Source organism: Schistocerca cancellata, chromosome 11, assembly GCF_023864275.1.
Source record: "Schistocerca cancellata isolate TAMUIC-IGC-003103 chromosome 11, iqSchCanc2.1, whole genome shotgun sequence".
Taxonomy (NCBI): domain Eukaryota; kingdom Metazoa; phylum Arthropoda; class Insecta; order Orthoptera; family Acrididae; genus Schistocerca; species Schistocerca cancellata.
The window spans coordinates 82,484,582-82,510,355 of record NC_064636.1 but is presented as its reverse complement, the minus strand read 5'-3'; positions in this window follow the sequence as shown (position 1 = coordinate 82,510,355).

Genomic DNA, 25,774 nt, shown 5'->3' with positions numbered 1-25,774 from the left:
TCGGGAAGCGAGAACGCTACCGCGAGACCACGAGCGGCGGACGAGGGGCATGGATGTGTGTGATGTCCTTAGGTTAGTTAGGTTTAAGTTGTTCTAAGTTCTATGGCACTGATGACCTCAGAAGTTAAGTCGCATAGTGCTCAGAGCGATTTGATCAGCGTTTTGCATTTAAATTTCCTTCTCTACTGTAATGAGAAGGCAGCAAAAATATTGTGTTCGCCTTGCAAAATAATCCTTTCCCAACACCAGGATTTTGCAACGTGGCCGTAACCACATAGCGTTGTATCCTGCCTGACGATTATTGGCGCCAGAAAGCAGTAAGCCAGCGCGTTCCCGCGTTCTCCACCGTAACCCTCTAGTGTGAATACTTGTTCACAGACACAAGCGAATGTTAGCGAACACTGGCGAATTGTCTGCGCAGACTAATTCTCCTTGTGTTCGCCTCCATTCGCTGCTGTCTGTGCCCGGCTTTACAAAGCCATCTGCAGTGACGTGATGGTGACGTCACTTGCACGGGATATAAAAAGACGGTGAACATCTGCGATTAGCTGTCTCATCATCCCGTTATGATTCACTCGCTGTTCGCTTGTCTCCCGATGACGTCATATGCGTCTCTCTCTCTCTCTCTCTCTCTCTCTCTCTCTCTCCCCCCCCCCCCCCCCCCCCGGTGGAGGGAGATGTTCCGTCTTAGTACAGCTCCGTCACACCTGTTGCGAGTAGCACAATTACATGCTTACAGATGAGTAAAGTCACTCATCGATTTTCCTTGTTAGCCACACGAGAATAAACACACTACATCTACATCTTCATGCATACTCCGCAATTCACCATACGGTGTGTGGCGGAGGGTACCTCGTACCACAACTAGCATCTTTTCTCCCTGTTCCACTCCCAAACAGAACGAGGGAAAAATGACTGTTTATATGCCTCTGTACGAGCCCTAATCTCTCTTATTGTTGTGGTCTTTCCGCGAAATATAAGTTGGCGGCAGTAAAATTGTACTGCAGTCAGCCTCAAATGCTGGTTCTCTAAATTTCCTCAGTAGCGATTCACGAAAAGAACGCCTCCTTTCCTCTAAGAGACTCCCACCCGAGTTCCTGAAGCATTTCAGTAACACTCGCGTGATGATCAAACCTACCAGTAACAAATCTAGCAGCCCACCTCTCAATCCGACCTGACAGGGATCCCAAACGCTCGAGCAGTACTCAAGAATAGGTCGCACCAGCGTTCCATAAGCGTTCTCCTTTACAGATGAACCACATCTTCCCAAAATTCTACCAACAAACCGAAGACGACTATCCGCCTTCCCCACAACTGCCATCACATGCTTGTCCCACTTCATATCGCTCTGCAATGTTACGCCCAAATATTTAATCGACGTGACTGTGTCAAAGCGCAGCACTTCTAATGGAGTATTCAAACATTATGGGATTCTTTTTCCTATGTATCTGCATTAATTTACATTTATCTATATTTAGAGTTAGGTGCCATTCTTTACACCAGTCACAAATCCTGCCCAACTCATCTCGTATCCTCCTACAGTCACTCAACGACGACACCTTCCCGTACACCACAGCATCATCAGCAAACAGCGGCACATTGCTATCCACCCTATCCAAAAGATAATTTATGTAGATAGAAAACAACAGCGGACCTACCACACTTCCCTGGGGCACTCCAGATGATACCCTCACCTCTGATGAACACTCACCATCGAGGACAACGTATTGGGTTCTATTACTTACGAAGGCGAGTCGCATGGTTCCCCGTTGTAACCCTTGCCGACTAATAGGGGTATTGTCTGAGTTTCCCCACACTGCGAATTCGTATTTAGCACTGTTCGGATGAGTTCTAGATACAGCGTAATTCTACAGTGTGGAGGAAGCGCTGATTCCGGATTTAATCGGGCATTAGGTGTTCCACAGGGTTCGATCATGGGTCCTCTCCTGTTCTTGATATATGTGGATGACCTCCCTTCTTATGTGAAACAAGATGCTGAACTGACACTGTTTGTTGATGATGCAAGCACAATTATTAATCCAGTAAAAGAAAGTCCGATAGAAAATGATACAAATAAGGTCTTTGGAAAAGTTATTAATTGGTTTTCCGGGAATGGGCTTGCTCTGAACTTTGAAAAAACACAGTACATCCAATTTTCTGCTGCAAAAAGTATAATTCCTTCAATAAACACAACACATCAAAAGAAGTCAGTAGCCAGGGTAGAGAATACTAAGTTTTTGGGCGTGCATATAGATGAGAATCTTAGTTGGAAAAGTCTTGTTTTGGATCTCCTAAAGCGACTAGGTTCAGCAACTTTTGCAATCAGAATAACTGCCAATTTTGAAGATGTAGAAATTAGTAAGCTAACATACTTTCCATACTCCCCCTCTCTGATGTCATACGGAATAATATTCTGGGGCAACTCAACACTTAGGCAAAAGGTATTCACTGCTCAAAAGAAAGTAGTTAGAATAATGTGTGGGATGCAGAGTCGCACATCTTATAGGGATCTGTTTAAAAGGCTACGAATTCATACAACTGCTTCACAGTACATTTACTCAGTAATGAAATTTTTTCTCAGCAAGATGGATGATCAACAGCGACATTCATGATTACAATACCAGAAAAAAGATAGACCTTCTCTATCCTTTACTTAGCCTATCTTTGGCACAGAAAGGGGTAAAATATGCTGCTATAAAACTTTCTGATAAATTACCAGATGAAATAAAATGTCTGACAAACATCAGTAATAGTTTCACAAACAAACTGAAATCATACCTCCTTGACAACTCCTTCTATACCACAGATGAATTCATGAGTATGAGTAAATAAATCTGGAGATATAATATATGCAATTTGCATATATAGTATATCCAATTTGTACCATTTAAGGGAATGGGATGGATAATAGAAATATTTAGGTATAACACTATACTGTAAACAATAAAAAAAACTTGTTTCCTGTGCGCATTTCTTGTGCATTTGACACGTTCCATATCATAACGGTATTTCCCTGCTACTGATCAATGGAACACGTAACTAACTAACTAACAACTAACTTACATTTGAAACTGTACAGGTTCTCAATGGCACAGAACATAATGTTACTCTTGGGAGATTATGTGCGGAAATGTTGCAGCGGATAGAGGACAACTAGACATTCCTGTACACAATTTTCAGCGATCAGTCAACATGTGGCATGGTCAACTTCCACAACTGCAGAATACGGGGCAGTGAAGATCAACTTACAACTCTGGATCACGTTCGTGACAGCCACGAAGTTAAGGTGTTTTGCACCCTTAGCAAACTGAAGGTGTACAGTCCTTGCTTCTTCGTAGCAACCACTGTCACTGCTATTATGTACCTGGATATCGTTGAAAACTTTTTAATTCTCCAGATCGATGAATCACCTTGAAGAAAATGACTCACTCATACATAACCAACACGGGTTCAGAAAATATCGTTCTTGTGCAACACAGCTAGCTCTTTATTCCCATGAAGTAATGAGTGCTGTCGGCAAGGGATTTCAGATCGATTCCATATTCCTAGTATTCCAGAAGGCTTTTGATACCGTTCCTCACAAGCGACTATTAATCAGATTGCGTTCACATGGAGTATCGTTTCAGTTGTGTGACTGGATTCGTGATTTCCTCTCAGAGAGGCCACAGTTCCTAGTGATAGACGGCAAATCATCGGGTATAAAAGAAGTGATATCTGGCGTTCCACAAGGTAGTGTCATAGGTCCTCTGCTGTTCTTGATTTACATAAATGATCTAGGGGATAATCTGAGCAGCGCCGTTAGATTGTTTGCAGATGACGCTGTAATTTACCGTCTACTAAAATCATCAGACGATCAATTCCCATTACACAATGATCTAGAGAGAATTTCTGTACGGTGCGAAAAGTGGCAATTGGCACTAAACAACGATGTCATCCACATGGCTACTAAAAAATCCGATAAATTTTGGGTATGCGATAAATCGCACAAATCTAAGGGCTGTCAATTCGACTAAATACCTAGGAATTACAGAATGAAATTTTCGCTCTGCAGCGGAGTGTGCGCTGATATGAAACTTCCTGGTACATTAAAACTGTGTGCCGGACCAAGACTCGAACTCGGGACCTTTGCTTTTCCCGGGCAAGTGCTCTACCAACTGAGCTACCCAAGCACGACTCCCGCCCCCTCCTCACAGCTTTACTTCTGCCAGTACCTCGTCTCCTACCTTCCAAACTTTACAGAAGCTCTCCTGAGTCTCGGCACGGCACACACTTTTAATCTGCCAGAAAGTTTCTTGAGGTTAAATGTTTTTTATTCCAGTCTTTAATCACAATATCAATTCCTTTGGCGATGATCGGTTTCAGTCCGTAATGACCATCTTCAGAATGAGATTTTCGCTCTGCAGCGGAGTGTGCGCTGATATGAAACTTCCTGGCAGATTAAAACTGTGTGCCCGACCGAGACTCGAACTCGGGACCTTTGCCTTTCGCGGGCAAGTGCTCTACCAGCTGAGCTACCGAAGCACGACTCACGCCCGGTACTCACAGCTTTACTTCTGCCAGTACCTCGTCTCCTACCTTCCAAACTTTACAGAAGCTCTCCTGCGAACCTTGCAGAACTAGCACTCCTGAAAGAAAGGATACTGCAGAGACATTGCTTAGCCACAGCCTGGGGGATGTTTCCAGAATGAGATTTTCACTCTGTAGCGGAGGTTCGCAGGAGAGCTTCTGTAAAGTTTGGTAGGTAGGAGACGAGGTACTGGCAGAAGTAAAGCTGTGAGTACCGGGCGTGAGTCGTGCTTCGGTAGCTCAGTTGGTAGAGCACTTGCCCGCGAAAGGCAAAGGTCCCGAGTTCGAGTCTCGGTCGGGCACACAGTTTTAATCTGCCAGGAAGTTTCATCTTCAGATCTGTTCAACACCATGTCCTAATGTGATAAGGCCGTAATGACATCGACAAAACATGTAAATGTAGTCAGCACAGCGTCGGCACATAGATCTAAAACAAGGTGTAGAATAGGCCACACCGTCCAAACAGTCATTTTTGCAACTGCCTACTCATCATCGTCAGAGGGATTGATGTTGTGATCAAAGACTGGAATACAAAACATTTGACAGTATTGGATCACTGCTGGTATTGGCGACTACGTCGCAGCTGGTGAAAACTTGAGGTTGTTTGCTACAAAAAATGACACATCTACCGGTTCCCTAACGTATCTCAATTCTATATCATTCCGAAGTTGTAAATCACCCCGTACGTGCGTGCACACTCTAATCTCTCTTATCTTATAACCAGTGAACCTCTGATTCTTCAGAGGATAGATCTCCAATGTAGAAAACGGCTTCAAAGTTTTGACTGCGTTACAAATGAGCTGATGTGTAAATACTTGGTTCAAAAATAGCACCGAGAAAAGATTTGAAATTATGTGTAAAGTTGGTTGGAAATCATTAAATGCTCTCACTCACAAATACCTGATAAGTACAGTCTAGGTAATATTGCGCACCGTGAGGTAAGCTCCTTCCAGTCATATACACAGTTTCTCAGCTCTCCCCCTCAAATTTAGTGGTAAGATGGTCCATGGGATAGCCCGTCAAAAGCTGAACACGGATCAAGCATGAAAATGCGAAGAAGGCGTACTGTTGTTGTTGTTGTTGTTGTGGTCTTCAGTCCTGAGACTGGTTTGATGCAGCTCTCCATGCTACTCTATCCTGTGCAAGATTCTTCATCTCCCAGTACCTACTGCAGCCTACATCCTTCTGAATCTGCTTAGTGTATTCATCTCTTCGTCTCCCCCTACCATTTTTACCCTCCACGCTGCCCTCCAATACTAAATTGGTGATCCCTTGATGCCTCAGAACATGTCCTACCAACCGATCCCTTCTTCTGGTCAAGTTGTGCCACAAACTTCTCTTCTCCCCAATCCTATTCAATACTTCCTCATTAATTATGTGATCTACCCATCTAATCCTCAGCATTCTTCTGTAGCACCACATTTCGGAAGCATCTATTCTCTTCTTGTCTAAACTAGTTATCGTCCATGTTTCACTTTCATACATGGCTACACTCCATACAAATACTTTCAGAAATGACTTCCCGACACTAAATCGATACTCGATGTTAACAAATTTCTCTTCTTCGGAAACGCTTTCTTTGCCACTGCCAGTCTACATTTTATATCCTCTCTACTTCGACCATCATCAGTTATTTTGCTCCCCAAATAGCAAAACTCCTTTACTACTTTAAGTCTCTCATTTCCTAATCTAATTCCCGCAGCATCACCCGACTTAATTCGACTACATTCCAGTATCCTCGTTTTGCTTTTGTTGATGATCATCTTATACCCTCTTTTCAACACACTGTGCATTCCGTTCAACTGCTCTTCCACGTCCTTTGCTGTATCTGACAGAATTACAATGTCATCGGCGAACCTCAAAGTTTTTATTTATTCTCCATGGATTTTAATACCTACTCCGAATTTTTCTGTTGTTTCCTTTACTGCTTGCTCAATATACAGATTGAATAACATCGGGGAGAAGCTACAACCCTGTCTCGCACCCTTCCCAACCACTGCTTCTCTTTCATGTCCCTCCACTCTTATAACTGCCATCTGGTTTCTGTACAAATTGTAAATAGCCTTTCGCTCCCTGTATTTTACCCCTGCCACCTTTAGAATTTGAAAGAGAGTATTCCAGTCAACATTGTCAAAAGCCTTCTCCAAGTCTACAAATGCTAGAAACGTAGGTTTGCCTTTCCTTAATCTTTCATCTAAGATAAGTCGTAAGGTCAGTATTGCCTCACGTGTTCCAGTATTTCTACGGAATCCAAACTGATCTTCCCCGAGGTCGGCTTCTACTAGTTTTTCCATTCGTCTGTAAAAAATTCGTGTTAGTATTTTGCAGCTGTGGCTTATTAAACTGATTGTTCGGTAATTTTCACATCTGTCAACACCTGCTTTCTTTGGGATTGGAATTGTTATATTCTTCTTGAAGTCTGAGGGTATTTCGCCTGTTTCATACATCTTGCTCACCAGATGGTAAAGTTTTGTCAGGACTGGCTCTCCCAAGGCCGTCAGTAGTTCCAATGGGATGTTGTCTACTCCGGGGGCCTTGTTTCGACTCAGGTCTTTCAGTGCTCTGTCAAACTCTTCACGCAGTATCGTATCTCCCATTTCATCTTCATCTACATCCTCTTCCATTTCCATAATATTGTCCTCAAGTACATCGCTCTTGTATAGACCCTCTATATACTCCTTCGACCTTTCTGCTTTCCCTTCTTTGCTTAGAACTGGGTTTCCATCTGAGCTCTTGATATTCATGCAAGTGGTTCTCTTTTCTCCAAAGGTCTCTTTAATTTTCCTGTAGGCAGTACTGAATTGTAGAAAAAAGAAGCAAAACAGAAACAGTCAACCGTCGAGGCTCAACATGAGCATCATCGAGCGGGGTTGAATAGCAACTGCGTCATCGTTACATGGTGAAAGTGTTGCACTGCGAACAATCTCCCTCGTGCACCATTTCTTTTTCACAAAATTATGAACTGTCCATCAGATAACTCAGGTGACCATTCACTAAATTCACATTTGTGTCTTTGTCGTGGTGTATCGTCCGTTGGTAACAGTGAGCTGCAAGGAAGCGACCTCCAGCCGTACGTATACCGTGTATCTGGACAGCCCCAAAAACATACGTTTTTCATATTAGATGCATTGTGCTGCCACCTACTGCCAGGTACTCCATATCAGCGACCTCAATAGTCATTAGACATCGTGAGAGAGCAGAATGGGGCTCTCCGCGAAACTCACAGACTTCGAATGTGGTTCAGGTGATTGGGTGCACTTACGCGAGATTTCCACACTCCTAAACGTTCCTAGGTCCACTGTGCATGGGGGCTTCACTAAATATTAATGAAAATATTTTTTGGTAACTGTATGTCCGATTACGCAAGTCTCGTAAACGGCTGGCCCTGACTAGTTTTAGTACGCAATCTGACTGCATGGAATAACAACAAACAATGAAAGAAAATTTTCGTTAACACAGTTAATTAATTAAGTCCCCAGCAACTATAAAACCTACGAAACCAACAAAGCACAGTTAATTAAGTAAGTCCCCAGCAACTATAAAACCTACGAAACCAACAAAGCACAAATGTAGCTGTTCTGTATGTGGTAGTATGACTCAACGCACATCTGTCACGGTTCTTCTTCAACAAGACAAGAATTTTTAAATACCAATTATACTGACGTAATAAAAGAAAATTAGAAATACTATAATTGTGCAAGAAAACCAAAATTACACTCTAATACAAGAACACACGGCAGATGCTTTGTTGACTGAACCTGTAATGACACATTATTCAGGTCACTGAAAGAATAAAAGAATAAAAGAAAATACCTCCATATATATTGACGAAATGCACTCTGACCATTACAATATCTCCATTAGAACAACATCTGCTATCTCTCCCATCAAACCACTGCATAAAACATGGAACAACACTCTCCACTACCACGTCTCACTATGACTTCACGACAAGCAGTGTCCACCGCAACTTCTCGGTAAGAACTGCCTGCCGCTACGTCTCAATAAGCACTGCCAGTGGAGGCGGCGGAACAATACTCTCTGGCGCGATCTTTGGCGCTGTGGCTCAGTGTAGCCACCTTTCAACTGTTTCCGATGTAATAGTCAGGTGGAAACGTGAAGGGACACGTGCAGCTCAAAAGCATGCAGGTCAACCTCGTCTGTTGACTGACAGAGGTTGTAAGTAGCGTGAATATAAGTAGCGTGAATAAAAGGACGCTATGTGCAAGAAGCATGAAGCGCCCTTTGAATGTATCCTGATAGCTAAAAGAGCCACGCGCACTTTGAATAAGAAAATGCTACTTGACACTGAAATCAATATAAAAGATAGGGTCGCCACCAACTCTAGCCACACGACAAAGAAGAAGTAGCACTGAGTCGGAAAATTACTTAATTTATTAATAAGAAAAACTCACAAAAGAACATTCATTGTAAAGTCATTGATAAAGAATGGGATGTAGTTATTAATATGATCCAGGCATTCTTCCCATGAATCAAATATTGAGTAAAGTAAAGAGGGCGTGAACACCATGCGTAAGTGCAGCCTGCAGCAAGATTCGTGAAAACGCGATCTATTCCAGAGCATTTGTTTCAGATAAAAAAAGGGACAGTAATCACTACACCTGTGCACATGGAAACGCTATAGGTGAGCCAACAAGGAAAACTACGAGGTAAATGGCGAAGGTAACGGCGACGTAACATCGGTACACAAGATAAGATTGAAGGCAAAATTATTTATTCCTTAAAACATTGGTGTAGTGCATCTATAGACTGCTGTTGCATGCTAACTATGTACAATTGCTTGTGAAATACTATACGTTTCATAACAGACTCGCGTGCCCACTCGGTCCGCGGAGACAATTTCTATGGACCGTGGCCAAATTTTAATCACATGAGACAAAGGAAATTCACAAATACACAAAAATTACCAAGATCCGGAAAGATTAGAAGCATACACACACAGTTGTAGGCACATAAACACTCACACAGAACCGAGGGCACTTCAACATATGCAACTCCCTTGTGCTGCGTTCCTCTCACGGATCAAAGTCAAGACTGCATTGGGAATCAAACTGAACGTCTACAAAAGCCATGCATTCCCTGCTGCAACCCAGCAAGTAAATCTTTATAAGACGAAATTCGTGACCAAAAGCTAAAAGCTCCCCCTCTCTATGTGACAACGCGCCACGCGGTCAGTCCAACTCACCCTTCTTCAACTGGAGCACAGCTGTGTACGCTTCCCGTACCGGCGGCAGACTGCCTCCCGCTTCTCCACCAGCCTCTTCCACTCTCCGCGTGGACCGGAAAACCCCAGGATGCCATTTCCGCCACCAACCTAACGCAGGTGGATTTCTCCCACGTAGCGGAAACCTCTTTGCCGACTTGACCACTACGGGAGTTGGCAATGAAAGGTGGCTACAGGACCCTTTCAAGGTCGCCGCCAGTTGAAAAGGGTCGTAATGTGTAATAGGCAGACATCTACACAGACCGTCACACAGGAATCCCAAAGTGCATCAGGATCCACTGCAAGTACTATGACAGGTAGGCAGAAGGTAAGAAAACTTGGATTTCATGGTTGACCGGCTGCTGATAAGCCACACGTCACGCCGGTAAATGCCAAACGACGCCTCGCTTAGTGTAAGGAGCGTGAACATTGGACGATTGAACAGTGCAAAAACGTTGTGTGGAGTGACGAATCACGGTACACAATATGGCGATCTGATGGCAGGGTGTGGGTATGGCGAATGCCCAGTGAACGTCATCTGCCAGCGTGTGTAGTGCCAACAGTAAAATTCGGAGGCGGTGGTGTTATGGTGTGGTCGTGTTTTTCATGGAGGGGGCTTGCACCCATTGTTGTTTTGCGTAGTAGTGTCACAGCAGAGGATTACATTGATGTTTCAATCACCTTCTTGCTTCCCACTGTTGAAGAGCAATTCGGGGATGGCGATTGGATCCTTCCACACGATCGAGCACCTATTCATAATGCATGGCCTGTGGCGGAGTGGTTACACGACAGTAACATCCCTGTAAAGGACTGGCCTGACCTGAATTCTATAGAACATTTCTGGGATGTTTTGGAACGCCGACTTCGTGCCAGGCCTCACCGACCGACATCGATACCTCTGCTCAGAGCAGCACTCCGTGAAGAATGCGGTGCCATTCCCCAAGCAACCTTCCAGCACCTGACTGAACATAAGCCTGCGAGAGTGGAAGCTGTCATCAATGCTAAAGCCGTCGGCACACGGACCGTGCATCCGAACGTTGAGCGTTGAGCGTGCCGGGTTTCTGACGTCATAGCGTGGAACAGCACGCCCGGGAGTCTTTCCGAACGTGCAGAGCAATATCCGGCGTGTCAGATATTCTGAGCGTGCGTCTGAGCGTTGGCCAATGAGATGGAACAACGCCACCTACGTCACACGCAAGCCGTCTCCCTTCAGTACAGAGCTGTGAGGCGCCATATTGGAATTCAATTCAAGCCTATATGTATATATGCCGTTTCTGAGCACCAGTAAATTGAGAATCACTGGAAAACCCGTTGTTAGTTGTGTGATTCGATCCAATAAATTAATGAGAAACATCATATTCGAAGCCAAAGAATTATTGTAACTTGCGTATTATGAGAGCAGGCTATTTGAAGGCAGTGACACACTGAAGATCCACCCAAAACACACTGTTCTTGGTACAATTTGTTATAATTAAATTTCAATTAGTAACATGATTACGTACGATTAACGTTTTTACTAACGGCTAAGTAAATATGACACAGTTCAGAGGTACTGTTGGTTTAGCGTAGTGAGTAGCGTCTCTCTCCTATAATTGTTATTTGTGGGGGCGGTAGTTCGCGTCGTAATATTTCCAAATTTTTTCCCCCTAACATTCGCGTTTTTATAAGGTTCTGATACTTTATTATTAATTTAATATAAGTATATACTATAAAATTTTGATGTTATGTAAATATAAATTCACCTTTTTTTGAGGGGTGACTTTGTCCGATTGGCTTAATCTACAGGACAGCTTGCGCTACCTGTATAAAGATATTCTTACACTTCGTAATTCACATATTGCAAAGATTCTGCTACTGGGTAGGAACAGTGATCAAGTAAGACAGACCCTGGGGTTTTACTAAAATGTGGGAATGATGAAATAATGTTTATCTTATGCGGAGAAGTATTTCAAATTTGCACCGCACTATTTTTAATGGAACTTTCATACGCCTGTGTCCTTATTGATTGGGCATGGTACTTTCCTATTCGTGGACGATGGAGGAAATGAGCGTTTTAATACAGCTAACGTGGGAATTTTACGCTCGCCCGTTGAGTAAACAGTGTGGTTTACGAACTAGAAACGTCCCTCAACTGCCGCTGGAGTGCGTTGCGATCGCGTATACCACGTTGGGACCCACGTACCGCATGCACGAGTCGGCATCCTTCCTGAGCGTTCAGCAGCACGTTGAACTTGGCACGCTCGCCGTTAACGTTCGACAGCACGGTCCGTGTGCCGACGGCTTAAGGGCGGGCCAACACCATACTGAATTCCAGCATTACCGATGGAGGGCACCACGAACCTGTAATTCATTTTCAGCTAGGTGTCCGGATACTTTTGATCACATAGTGTACTTTCTATTTGTTCTACACAAGTGCCACACGTTATGACTCTCCGTTTCGTTTTGCAAGTTTTGGCTCTTGAATTCCTTTGTTGTGACGTAGTTCATACCTGTTTATTTGTTGTTCTCATTTCTGTGAGAGGTCTGTGCGGGATCTCGCCTGTTGTCACTATTCATCACATTTACTTGCAATGGTAATACACTCCTGGAAATGGAAAAAAGAACGCATTGACACCGGTGTGTCAGACCCACCATACTTGCTCCGGACACTGCGAGAGGGCTGTACAAGCAATGATCACACGCACGGCACAGCGGACACACCAGGAACCGCGGTGTTGGCCGTCGAATGGCGCTAGCTGCGCAGCATTTGTGCACCGCCGCCGTCAGTGTCAGCCAGTTTGCCGTGGCATACGGAGCTCCATCGCAGTCTTTAACACTGGTAGCACGCCGCGACAGCGTGGACGTGAACCGTATGTGCAGTTGACGGGCTTTGAGCGAGGGCGTATAGTGGGCATGCGGGAGGCCGGGTGGACGTACCGCCGAATTGCTCAACACGTGGGGCGTGAGGTCTCCACAGTACATCGATGTTGTCGCCAGTGGTCGGCGGAAGGTGCACGTGCCCGTCGACCTGGGACCGGACCGCAGCGACGCACGGATGCACGCCAAGACCGTAGGATCCTACGCAGTGCCGTAGGGGACCGCACCGCCACTTCCCAGCAAATTAGGGACGCTGTTGCTCCTGGGGTATCGGCGAGGACCATTCGCAACCGTCTCCATGAAGCTGGGCTACGGTCCCGCACACCGTTAGGCCGTCTTCCGCTCACGCCCCAACATCGTGCAGCCCGCCTCCAGTGGTGTCGCGACAGGCGTGAATGGAGGGACGAATGGAGACGTGTCGTCTTCAGCGATGAGAGTCGCTTCTGCCTTGGTGCCAATGATGGTCGTATGCCTGTTTGGCGCCGTGCAGGTGAGCGCCACAATCAGGACTGCATACGACCGAGGCACACAGGGCCAACACCCGGCATCATGGTGTGGGGAGCGATCTCCTACACTGGCCGTACACCACTGGTGATCGTCGAGGGGACACTGAATAGTGCACGGTACATCCAAACCGTCATCGAACCCATCGTTCTACCATTCCTAGACCGGCAAGGGAACTTGCTGTTCCAACAGGACAATGCACGTCCGCATGTATCCCGTGCCACCCAACGTGCTCTAGAAGGTGTAAGTCAACTACCCTGGCCAGCAAGATCTCCGGATCTGTCCCCCATTGAGCATGTTTGGGACTGGATGAAGCGTCGTCTCACGCGGTCTGCACGTCCAGCACGAACGCTGGTCCAACTGAGGCGCCAGGTGGAAATGGCATGGCAAGCCGTTCCACAGGACTACATCCAGCATCTCTACGATCGTCTCCATGGGAGAATAGCAGCCTGCATTGCTGCGAAAGGTGGATATACACTGTACTAGTGCCGACATTGTGCATGCTCTGTTGCCTGTGTCTATGTGCCTGTGGTTCTGTCAGTGTGATCATGTGATGTATCTGACCCCAGGAATGTGTCAATAAAGTTCCCCCTTCCTGGGACAATGAATTCACGGTGTTCTTATTTCAATTTCCAGGAGTGTATATTCTTACCACGTGACTCATGTTCTTTAATCAGTGTATAATGTGACTACAGGACAATAATGTCTAGAAGGGAAGTTAATAATTTTGTGAAAAACAGGGGCACGTGAAAAGACTGAACACGGATCTCACACTTTGCAGTTCAACACCGTGACCACACAACCACAACATTGAGGTTCTTGTAATTTGCGAGATGTGGCGTATCTTGAGCTTGGATCGTCCACTATTTCCATTTCGTTTCTTTTTTTTTTTCACAGTTCAGTACACCTTCTTCTTGTTTTCATTTTTAATCCGTGTTCAGTTTTTGACAGGCTATGCGCTGGGCCATCTGTAAGTAGGCTGCTTAGGTTTTCATATTGGTAACGCCACGTAGTGCTCTGTATGAAAATCGCTGACTGTGCTGTGTGCAGTCTGTGGCTGGTTGGACTCACTGTTGAAATATTCGCTCGTGTAGTGTTGGGCAGCTGGATGTGAACAGCGCGTAGGGTTGCGCAGTTGGAGGTGAGCCGCCAGCAGTGGTGGATGTGGGGAGAGAGATGGCGGAGTTTTGAGAGGTTACTATGAGCGGACGATCTGGACGTATGTCCGTGAGAAAAAGGATATTTGTCAAACTGGATGTCACGAATACATTATCACTTCTGAACATTATTAAGATAAATATATTGTTTGTTCTCTATCAAAATCTTTCATTTGCTAACTATATGTCTGTCAGTAGTTAGTGGCTTCAGTAGTTAGAATCTTTTATTTAGCTGGCAGTACTGGCGCTCGCTGTATTGCAGTAGTTCCAGAAAAGAAGATTTTTGTGAAGGATAGGTTGTTGTTTGCCAGGGCTATTCCTTTGTTGGTATTATTAAATGTCAGATTGCGTTGTGCTAAAATATTGTGTGTCAGTTCAGAAATGATCTATATCTACATCTACATCCACACTCCGCAAGCCACCTGACGGTGTGTGGCGGAGGGTACCTTGAGTACCTCTATCGGTTCTCCCTTCTATTCCAGTCTCGTATTGTTCGCGGAAAGAAGGATTGTCGGTATGCCTCTGTGTGGGCTCTAATCTCTCTGATTTTATCCTCACGGTCTCTTCGCGAGATATACGTAGGAGGGAGCAATATACTGCTTGACTCTTCGGTGAAGGTATGTTCTCGAAACTTTAACAAAAGCCCGTACCGAGCTACTGAGCGTCTCTCCTGCAGAATCTTCCATTGGAGTTTATCTATCATCTCCGTAACGCTTTCGCGATTACTAAATGATCCTGTAATGAAGTGCGCTGCTCTCCGTTGGATCTTCTCTATATCTTCTATCAACCCTATCTGGTACGGATCCCACACTGCTGAGCAGTATTCGAGCAGTGGGCGAACAAGTTTTCGGATTGCATTTACTTAGGATTCTTCCAATGTATGTCAGTGTGGCATCTGCTTTACCGACGATCAACTTCATATGATCATTCCATTTTAAATCACTCCTGATGCGTACTCCCAGATAATTTACGGAATTAACTGCTTCCAGTTGCTGACCTGCTATTTTGTAGCTAAATGATAAGGGATCTATCTTTCTGTGTATTCGCAGCACATTACACCTGTGTACATTGAGATTCAATTGCCATTCCCTGCACCATGCGTCAATTCGCTGCAGATCCTCCTGCATTTCAGTACAATTTCCGATTGTTACAACCTCTCGATACACCACAGCATCATCTCCAAAAAGCCTCAGTTAACTTCCGATGTCATCCACCAGGTCATTTATGTATATTGCGAATAGCAACGGTCCTATGACACTCCCCTGCGGCACACCTGAAATCACTCTTACTTCGGAAGACTTCTCTCCAGTGAGAATGACATGCTGCGTTCTGTTATCTAGGAACTCTGCAATCCAATCACACAATTGGTCTGATAGTCCATATGCTCTTACTTTGTTCATTAAACGGCTGTGGGGAACTGTATCGAACGCCTTGCGGAAGTCAAGAAACACGGCATCTACCTGTGAACCCGTGTCTATGGCCCTCTGAGTCTCGTGGACAAATAGCGCAAGCTGGGTTTCACACGATCGTCTTTTTCGAAACCCATGCTGATTCCTACAGAGTAGATTTCTAGTCTCCAGAAAAGTTATTATACTCGAACATAATACGTGTTCCAAAATTCTGCAACTGATCGACGTTAGAGATATAGGTCTATAGTTCTGCACATCTGTTCGACGTCCCTTCTTGAAAACGGGGATGACCTGTGCCCTTTTCCAATCCTTTGGATCCGAATAAGTAAAGAGAAAACTGTCTGAGTGAGTTCAGTTTTACTCAGCTGTTTCAGCATCAAATGACGTAGAAGTTTACCAGCACAGTCATTATTTAGTTTAGATTAGATTAGATTAGATTTACTTTCATTCCAATTGATCCGTAGTGAGGAGGTCCTCCAGGATGTGGAACATGTCAGAAAAACAACAATACATGACAAATATTTACAACTCAAACAAATAAGCTAATGTACCATTCCACAGGTCCCAAGTGGAATGATCGTCATTTTCTAATGAACACTAAGAGTCATTTTAGAAATACTAATGCACTGAATTTAAAATAAAAAAGTTTTTTATTTATTTATAAGGTAATAAACATGTAATACAACTACTGTAATACTTATTTACAATGAACACATTACTGCACTGAAATGGTGCAGAAGTTAGATTATACTTACACACACACACACACACACACACACACACACACACACACACACACAGCACACACACACACAGACACACAAATTTTCAGTGAACACATTACTGCACTGAAATTGTGCAGAAGTTATGTTGTACTTATATACAAATCAGTTGGTTTTACTAAGAAATTCATCAATGGAGTAGAAGGAGTTGGCCACCAACAAATCCTTTAGGCTTCTCTTAAACTCAATTTCATTGGTTGTTAAGCTTTTTATGGGTGCTGGCAAGTTATTGAAAATGTGTGTTCCTGAATAATGCACACCTTTTTGTACAAGAGTAAGTGACTTTAAATCCTTGTGAAGATTATTCTTATTTCTAGTATCGATTCCATGAATTGAGCTGTTGGTTTGAAAAAGTGATATATTTTTAATGACAAATTTCACTAAGGAATAAATATATTGGGAAGCTGTAGTTAGTATCCCTAGTTCCCTAAACAGGCTTCTGCAGGATGTTCTTGAGTTCACACCACATATAATTCTTACTGCACGTTTTTGTGCCCGGAAAATTTTAGCTTGGCTTGATGAATTACCCCAAAAAATAATCCCATATGACATTATGGGATGAAAGTAAGCATAGTATGCCAGCTTTTTCATGTTTATATCCCCTATGTCTGACAAAATTCGCATTGCAAACAGAGATTTGTTAAGACGCTTCAGCAGTTCTGTGGTGTGCTCCTCCCAGTTGAATTTATTATCAAGCTGTAATCCCAAGAATTTAACACTGTCCACTTCTTCTATCTTCTTGTCATCGTATGTTAGACATATACTCTTGGGACACCCCTTACAAGTTCTGAACTGCATGTAGTGTGTTTTTTCAAAGTTCAGTGACAAAGAATTGGCTAGGAACCAGTGATTAATGTCCACAAATATTTTATTGGCTGATCTTTCTAAGACTACACTTGATTTGCTATTTATTGCAATGTTTGTATCATCGGCAAACAAAACAAACTTGGCATCTGGTAATGTTACTGATGAAAGGTCATTGATATACACAAGGAAAAGTAAGGGCCCCAAAATGGAACCTTGTGGGACCCCACATGTAATTAGTTCCTAGTTGGATGATGCCTGATAGCTTGATACATGTCTCTTTCCTAATAACACCCTTTGTTTCCTGCCAGAGATATAAGATTTGAACCATTTTGCAGCATTTCCTGTTACACTATAATATTCTAGTTTACTTAAAAGGATATTGTGATTTACACAGTCAAATGCCTTTGACAGATCACAAAATATACCAGTTGCCTGCAATTTTTTGTCTAATGAATTAAGCACAAGCATTCAGAGGGGAAGTTTCACATCTTACCACTAAATCTAGTTTTGCCGCTTGGGATGGAGTGTTTCCCTCGTGAGCCACAGAACGGCAAGAAACAGTAGTCTCTTATATTCCGCCTCGCGACCCTTCCGCTTACGTGTTTCATCACTTATTTCGGAATGCAGCTGACAGTCTCTGTTCGCAGATTGCATTACCTCTCTTGACTGTACACTTTTTTCATTAAGAATGGCTTCAGCATCTCCGAAATGCATGTTGCAGTCCATTATTACATAATTACAAAAATCATCGGCATCCCGTCGGCGTGTTTGTGTGATCAGTGTGTCGGATGCCGAAGTGGGAGATCGGTATTCAAATCTCCCTCGCGCCCCACATTTATTTTCACAAAATTATCGACGGGCCGTCCTGTCATTGACGCATCTGTTCGCTGCATTCAGATTTGTGCCTGTGTCGTGGTGTAAGATTCGTTGGCGACAGTGAGGTTCAAGGAAGGGCCCTCGAGACGCAGCTACCTCCTATTCGTTCTACACAAGTACTACATGTTACGACTCTTGCGTTCCGTTTTGGAAGTCTTGCCGCTTCAATTCCTTTGTTGTAACAGAATTCACACCCGTTTATTTGCTGTTTTCATTTCTGTGAGATGTCTCTGTGATATCTCGCCTGCTCTCACTATTCATCACATTTACTTAAAATGGCTCAAATGGCTGTGAGCAGTACGGGACTTAACATCTGAGGTCATCAGTCCCCTAGAACTACTTAAACCTAACGACATCACACACATCCATGGCCCGAGCCTGGATTCGAACCTACGACCGTAGCGGTCGCGCGGTTCCAGACTGAACCGCCTAGAACCGCTCGGCCACATTTACTTGCCACGGTATATTCTTACCACATGACCCATATTCTACAGGATAGTCCATTTGTCTGCTGCTGATGTGCGGATTAGCCGCGACAGCAGCTAAAACACCTCCTTGGGCATCATCATTTGTTGCAGGTCGTGGTTGACGTTTCACATGTGGCTGAACACTTCCTGTTTCCTTAAATAACGGCGAACGGTCTGGACACTTGGATGATGTCGTCCAGGATACCGAGCAGCATACATAGCACACGCCCGTTGTCCATTTTGATCACAATAGCCATACATCAACACCATATCGACCTTGTTCGCAATTGGTAAACAGTCCATTTTAACACGGGCAATGTATCACGAAGTAAATACCGTCCGCACCGGCGGAATGTTACGTGATACCACGTACTTATACGTTTGTGACTATTACACCGGCATGTATCACAAAGTGAAAAAAGTGGTCCAACTAAAACAATCATATTTCTTTAAGTACTACACGGATATGTAATAAAAATGGGGGTTCCTGTTTAAAAAAACGCAGTTGATATCCGTTTGAGCTACGGCAACGCCATCTAGAGGGCCAACCATTGCGCCATCTGGTTTCCCCCTTCTAGCTAGACAAGTTTCGTTCTTTGTAGTTTTTTCGTTTGACACTTGTTTCATGAGAAATTTGGCCCGGTCACGATCAATGGACGACCCTGTATAACCTATGTATTTTAAAGAATCATCTGGTTTTAAAATATCATAACTATTATGTAATTCGATTTTTTTTTTTTTGGTTGTTTGGGAAAGGAGACCAGACAGCGAGGTCATCGGTCTCATCGGATTAGGGAAGGATGGAGAAGGAAGTCGGCCGTGCCCTTTCAGAGGAACCATCCCGGCATTTGCCTGGAGCGATTTAGGGAAATCACGGAAAACCTGAATCAGGATGGCCGGACGCGGGATTGAACCGTCGTTCTCCCGAATGCGAGTCCAGTGTCTAACCACTGCGCCACCTCGCTCGGTATGTAATTTGAGATATGTTCTTGACCGACGTACTGTTCGAAAGAGCAAACGCTCGAGTTTTACATGATTCCCGCTAGCAGCAATGTGCGCCAATTTCAGTTCTAGTAAAAACGTTGTCGGGACAACAGAAAGCCGTTTTGTGTTCTACTTTTTGCGCAGTGTAAGTCAATAATAACCGTTCAGCGTGACTTTAGAAATACTGGAACACGTGAGGCAATACCGACCTTACGACTTATCTTAGAAGAAAGATTAAGGAAAGGCAAACCTACGTTTCTAGCATTTGTAGACTTAGAGAAAGCTTTTGACAATGTTGACTGGAATACTCTCTTTCAAATTCTAAAGGTGGCAGGGGTAAAATACAGGGAGCGAAAGGCTATTTACAATTTGTACAGAAACCAGATGGCAGTTATAAGAGTCGAGGGACATGAAAGGGAAGCAGTGGTTGGGAAGGGAGTAAGACAGGGTTGTAGCCTCTCCCCTATGTTATTCAATCTGTATATTGAGCAAGCAGTAAAGGAAACAAAAGAAAAATTCGGGGTAGGTATTAAAATCCGTGGAGAAGAAATAAAAACTTTGAGGATCGCCGATGACATTGTAATTCTGTCAGAGACAGCAAAGGACGTGGAAGAGCAGTTGAACGGAATGGACAGTGTCTTGAAAGAAGGATATAAGATGAACATCAACAAAAGCAAATCGAGGATAATGGAATATAGTCGAATTAAGTCGGGTGATGCTGCGGGAATTAGATTAGGAAATGAGACACTTAAAGTAGTAAAGGAGTTTTGCTATTTGGGGAGCAAAATAACTGATGATGGTCGAAGTAGAGAGGATATGAAATGTAGACTGGCAACGGCAAGGAAAGTGTTTCTGAAGAAGAGAAATTTGTTAACATCGAGTATAGATTTAAGTGTCAGGAAGTAGTTACTGAAAGTATTTGTATGGGGTGTAGCCATGTATGGAAGTGAAACATGGACGATAACTAGTTTGGACAAGAAGAGAATAGAAGCTTTCGAAATGTGGTGCTACAGAAGAATGCTGAAGATTAGATGGGTAGATCACATAACTAATGAGGAAGTATTGAATATGATTGGGGAGAAGAGAAGTTTGTGGCACAACTTGACCAGAAGAAGGGATCGGTTGGTAGGACATGTTCTGAGGCACCAATGGATCACCAGTTTAGTATTGGAGGGCAGCGTGGAGGGTAAAAATCGTAGAGGGAGACCAAGAGATGAATACACTAAGCAGATTCAGAAGGATGTAGGTTGCAGTAAGTACTGGGAGATGAAGAAGCTTGCACAGGATAGGGTAGCATGGAGAGCTGCATCAAACCAGTCTCAGCACTGAAGACCACAACAACAACAACAATGGTCCAGATCCTCCTACAGCACAGAGGATTAGACGATGACACGAACAATTCCAAGAAACAGGTTTTTTTGTGTAAAGGCAAATCTTCTGGCTATGCCAGCGTGTCTGACACAGGCGTCGAACACAACCGCCATACCGCATTGACATATACCGTGCATCTGAAAGGGCAGGCACATTGAACATCTATGAAAAGTTCGTGGAGGTATATACCGTCTACGCAACTAAATGAAGACAATAAACAAACTGCCTTCATTTAGTTGCATAGACGGTACATACCTCCATGAATTTGGAGCAACGAAAGAGGGAAACAGAAGAAATGATGACTTCTGAAAAGGTATGAAAAAATAACTTTTTGAGTTCATCAAAATTGATTGTATTTGTTTATCATCATCATCATCATCATCATCATCATCATCATCATCATCATCATCATCATCATTTAAGAGTGATTATGCCTTTCAGCGTTCAGTCTGCAGCATAGCCCCCCTTATTCAGTTCCTCCATGATCCCCTATTCAGTGGTAACATTGGTGCCTCTTCTGATGTTAAACCTATTACTTCAAAATCATTCTTAACCGAATCCAGGTGCCTTCTCCTCGGTCTGCCCCGACTCCTCCTACCCTCTACTGCTGAATCCATGAGTCTCTTGGGTAACCTTGCTTCTCCCATGCGTGTAACATGACCCCACCATCTAAGCCTGTTCGCCCTGACTGCTACATCTATAGAGTTCATTCCCAGTTTTTCTTTGATTTCCTCATTGTGGACACCCTCCTGCCATTGTTCCCATCTACTAGTACCTGCAATCATCCTAGCTACTTTCATATCCGTAACCTCAACCTTGTTGGTAAGGTAACCTGAATCCACCCAGCTTTCGCTCCCATACAACAAAGTTGGTCGAAAGATTGAACGGTGCACAGATAACTTAGTTTCGGTACTGACTTTCTTCTTGCAGATGGGAGTAGATCGTAGCTGAGCGCTCACTGCATTAGCTTTGCTACACCTCGCTTCCAGTTCTTTCACTATGTTGCCATCCTGTGAGAATATGCATCCTAAGTACTTGAAACCGTCCACCTGTTCTAACTTTGTTCCTCCTATTTGGCACTCAATCCGTTTATATTTCTTTCCCACTGACATTACTTTCGTTTTGGAGATGCTAATCTTCATACCATAGTCCTTACATTTCTGATCTAGCTCTGAAATATTACTTTGCAAACTTTCAATCGTATTTGTTTATTAGTTTCAGAAATAGAGACCTGCCAAATCGGATGATTCTTTTTGATACACCCTGTATTATGACAATTGCAAAGACAGCAGGAGAGCAGACACGTCGGTGACCACACGGAAAGTTCATAATTTTGTGGAAAAAAAAACATGAGGGAGATTTCAACACGAATATCCCGGTTTGCAGTTCAACATTATGGCCAAGCAACCACAACGGTGCGGTTCTTGTTACTAGCTCGATGTTGCATATGTTGAGCCTCGACCGTTCACTGTTTCTATTTTGCTTTTCTTTTAACATTTCAGTACACCTCCTCCCTGTTTGCATGCTTGATCTGTGTTCAGTTTTTGACAGCGGGCTATCCATTGTGCCATTTTACCATTAACTCTGAGATTGTTATCAAGTCTTCAAATCAAGCACATCTGAAACGGTTTGATTTCACGAAATCCACGGATATATGGCACTGTATGGCATTATCGTTTATTTTGAGGGATGCATATGGGTTCTGAAGATGGCATAATGGAATGCCGAAATTGGTTGTCGTCAAAATAAAATAAAATAACATCTTAGTTACTTCCTGGCAGATTAAAACTGGGTGCCCGACCAAGACTCGAACTCGGGACCTTTGCCTTTCGCGGGCAAGTGCCCTACCATCTGAGCTACCGAAGCACGACTCACGCCCCGTCCTCACAGCTTTACTTCTGCCAGTACCTCGTCTCCTACCTTCCAAACTTTACAGAAGCTCTCCTGCGAACCTTGCAGAACTAGCACTCCTGAAAGAAAGGATACTGCAGAGACATGGCTTAGCCACAGCCTGAGGGATGTTTCCAGAATGACATATCCTTTCTTTCAGGAGTGCTAGTTCTGCAAGTTTCGCAGGAGAGCTTCTGTAAAGTTTGGAAGGTAGGAGACGAGGTACTGGCAGAAGTACAGCTGCGAGTACCGGGTGTGAGTCGTGCTTCGGTAGCTCAGATGGTAGAGCACTTGCCCGCGAAAGGCAAAGGTCCCGAGTTCGAGTCTCGGTCGGGCACACAGTTTTAATCTGCCAGGAAGTTTCATATCAGCGCACACTCCGCTGCAGAGTGAAAATCTCATTCTGGTAAGATCTTAGTTGCACAGCTGTTCGAGAATTTTCTACACCTACATGGATACTCTGCAAATCACATTTAAGTTCCTGGCAGGGTTTCATGGAACCACCTTCACAATTCTCTATTATTCCAATCTCGTACAGAGCGCGGAAAGAACGAACACCTATATCTTTCCGTACGAACTCTGATTTCCCTTATTTTATCGTGGTGATCGTTTCTCCCTATGTAGGTCGGCGTCAACAAAATATTTTCGCATTCGGAGGAGAAAGTTGGTGATTGGAATTTCGTGAGAAGATTCCTTCGGAAAGAAAAACGCCTTTCTTTTAATGATTTCCCAGCCCAAATCCTGTATCATTTCTGTGACACGCTGTCCCGTATTTCGCGACAATACAAAACGTGCTGCCGTTCTTTGTACTTTTTCGATGTACTCCGTCAGTCCTATCTGGTAAGGATCCCACACCGCGCAGCAGTATTCTAAAAGAGGACGGACAAGCGTAGTGTAGACAGTCTCCTTAGTAGGTCTGTTACATTTTCTCAGTATCCTGCCAATGAAACGCGGTCTTTGGCTAGCCTTCTTCACAACATTTTCTGTGTGTCCTTCCAATTTAAGTTGTTCGTAATTGTAATACCTAGGTTCAAATGGCTCTAAGCACTATGGGACTTAACATCTTTCTGGTCATCAGTCCCCTAGAACTTAGAACTACTTAAACCTAACTAAGCCGGCCGCGGTGGTCTAGCGGTTCTGGCGCTGCACTCCGGAACCGCGGGACTGCTACGGTCGCAGGTTCGAATCCTGCCTCGGGCATGGGTGTGTGTGATGTCCTTAGGTTAGTTAGATTTAAGTAGTTCTAATTTCTAGGGGACTTATGACCTAAGATGTTGAGTCCCACAGTGCTCAGAGCCATTTGAACCGTTAAACCTAACTAACCTAAGGACATCACACAACACCCAGTCATCACGAGGCAGAGAACCTAGGTATTTAGTTGAATTTACGGTCTTTATATTTGACTGATCTATCGTGTAACCGAAGTTTAACGAGTTCCTTTTAGCACTAAAATGGATCACCTCACACTTTATTTAGGGTCAAGTGCCAACTTACGCACCATTCAGATATCTTTTCTAAATCGTTTTGCAGTTTGTTTTGACCTTCTAATCACTTTATAGTGGATAAACGACAGCGTCTTCTGCAAATCTGAGGCGGTTGCCATGTGGAGCTCTCCTTTGCCAGTAACAGGAAAGATTAGCCTGCTTCTAAAGAGGCATAAAAGTGTCTCGGTCTTGAGGGCTCCAGCAAAAATTCCGCAACTCGTGACACCTGTGAATGACGGTGCAGGCGTCAGAACGTCGGGAGTGTATAAAATACCGTGTGGGTGTGGGCAGTTTCCTGTATTACAGAATGTGCATACTACACTCCTGGAAATTGAAATAAGAACACCGTGAATTCATTGTCCCAGGAAGGGGAAACTTTATTGACACATTCCTGGGGTCAGATACATCACATGATCACACTGACAGAACCACAGGCACATAGACACAGGCAACAGAGCATGCACAATGTCGGCACTAGTACAGTGTATATCCACCTTTCGCAGCAATGCAGGCTGCTATTCTCCCATGGAGACGATCGTAGAGATGCTGGATGTAGTCCTGTGGAACGGCTTGCCATGCCATTTCCACCTGGCGCCTCAGTTGGACCAGCGTTCGTGCTGGACGTGCAGACCGCGTGAGACGACGCTTCATCCAGTCCCAAACATGCTCAATGGGGGACAGATCCGGAGATCTTGCTCGCCAGGGTAGTTGACTTACACCTTCTAGAGCACGTTGGGTGGCACGGGATACATGCGGACGTGCAATGTCCTGTTGGAACAGCAAGTTCCCTTGCCGGTCTAGGAATGGTAGAACGATGGGTTCGATGACGGTTTGGATGTACCGTGCACTATTCAGTGTCCCCTCGACGATCACCAGTGGTGTACGGCCAGTGTAGGAGATCGCTCCCCACACCACGATGCCGGGTGTTGGCCCTGTGTGCCTCGGTCGTATGCAGTCCTGATTGTGGCGCTCACCTGCACGGCGCCAAACACGCATACGACCATCATTGGCACCAAGGCAGAAGCGACTCTCATCGCTGAAGACGACACGTCTCCATTCGTCCCTCCATTCACGCCTGTGGCGACACCACTGGAGGCGGGCTGCACGATGTTGGGGCGTGAGCGGAAGACGGCCTAACGGTGTGCGGGACCGTAGCCCAGCTTCATGGAGACGGTTGCGAATGGTCCTCGCCGATACCCCAGGAGCAACAGTGTCCCTAATTTGCTGGGAAGTGGCGGTGCGGTCCCCTACGGCACTGCGTAGGATCCTACGGTCTTGGCGTGCATCCGTGCGTCGCTGCGGTCCGGTCCCAGGTCGACGGGCACGTGCACCTTCCGCCGACCACTGGCGACAACATCGATGTACTGTGGAGACCTCACGCCCCACGTGTTGAGCAA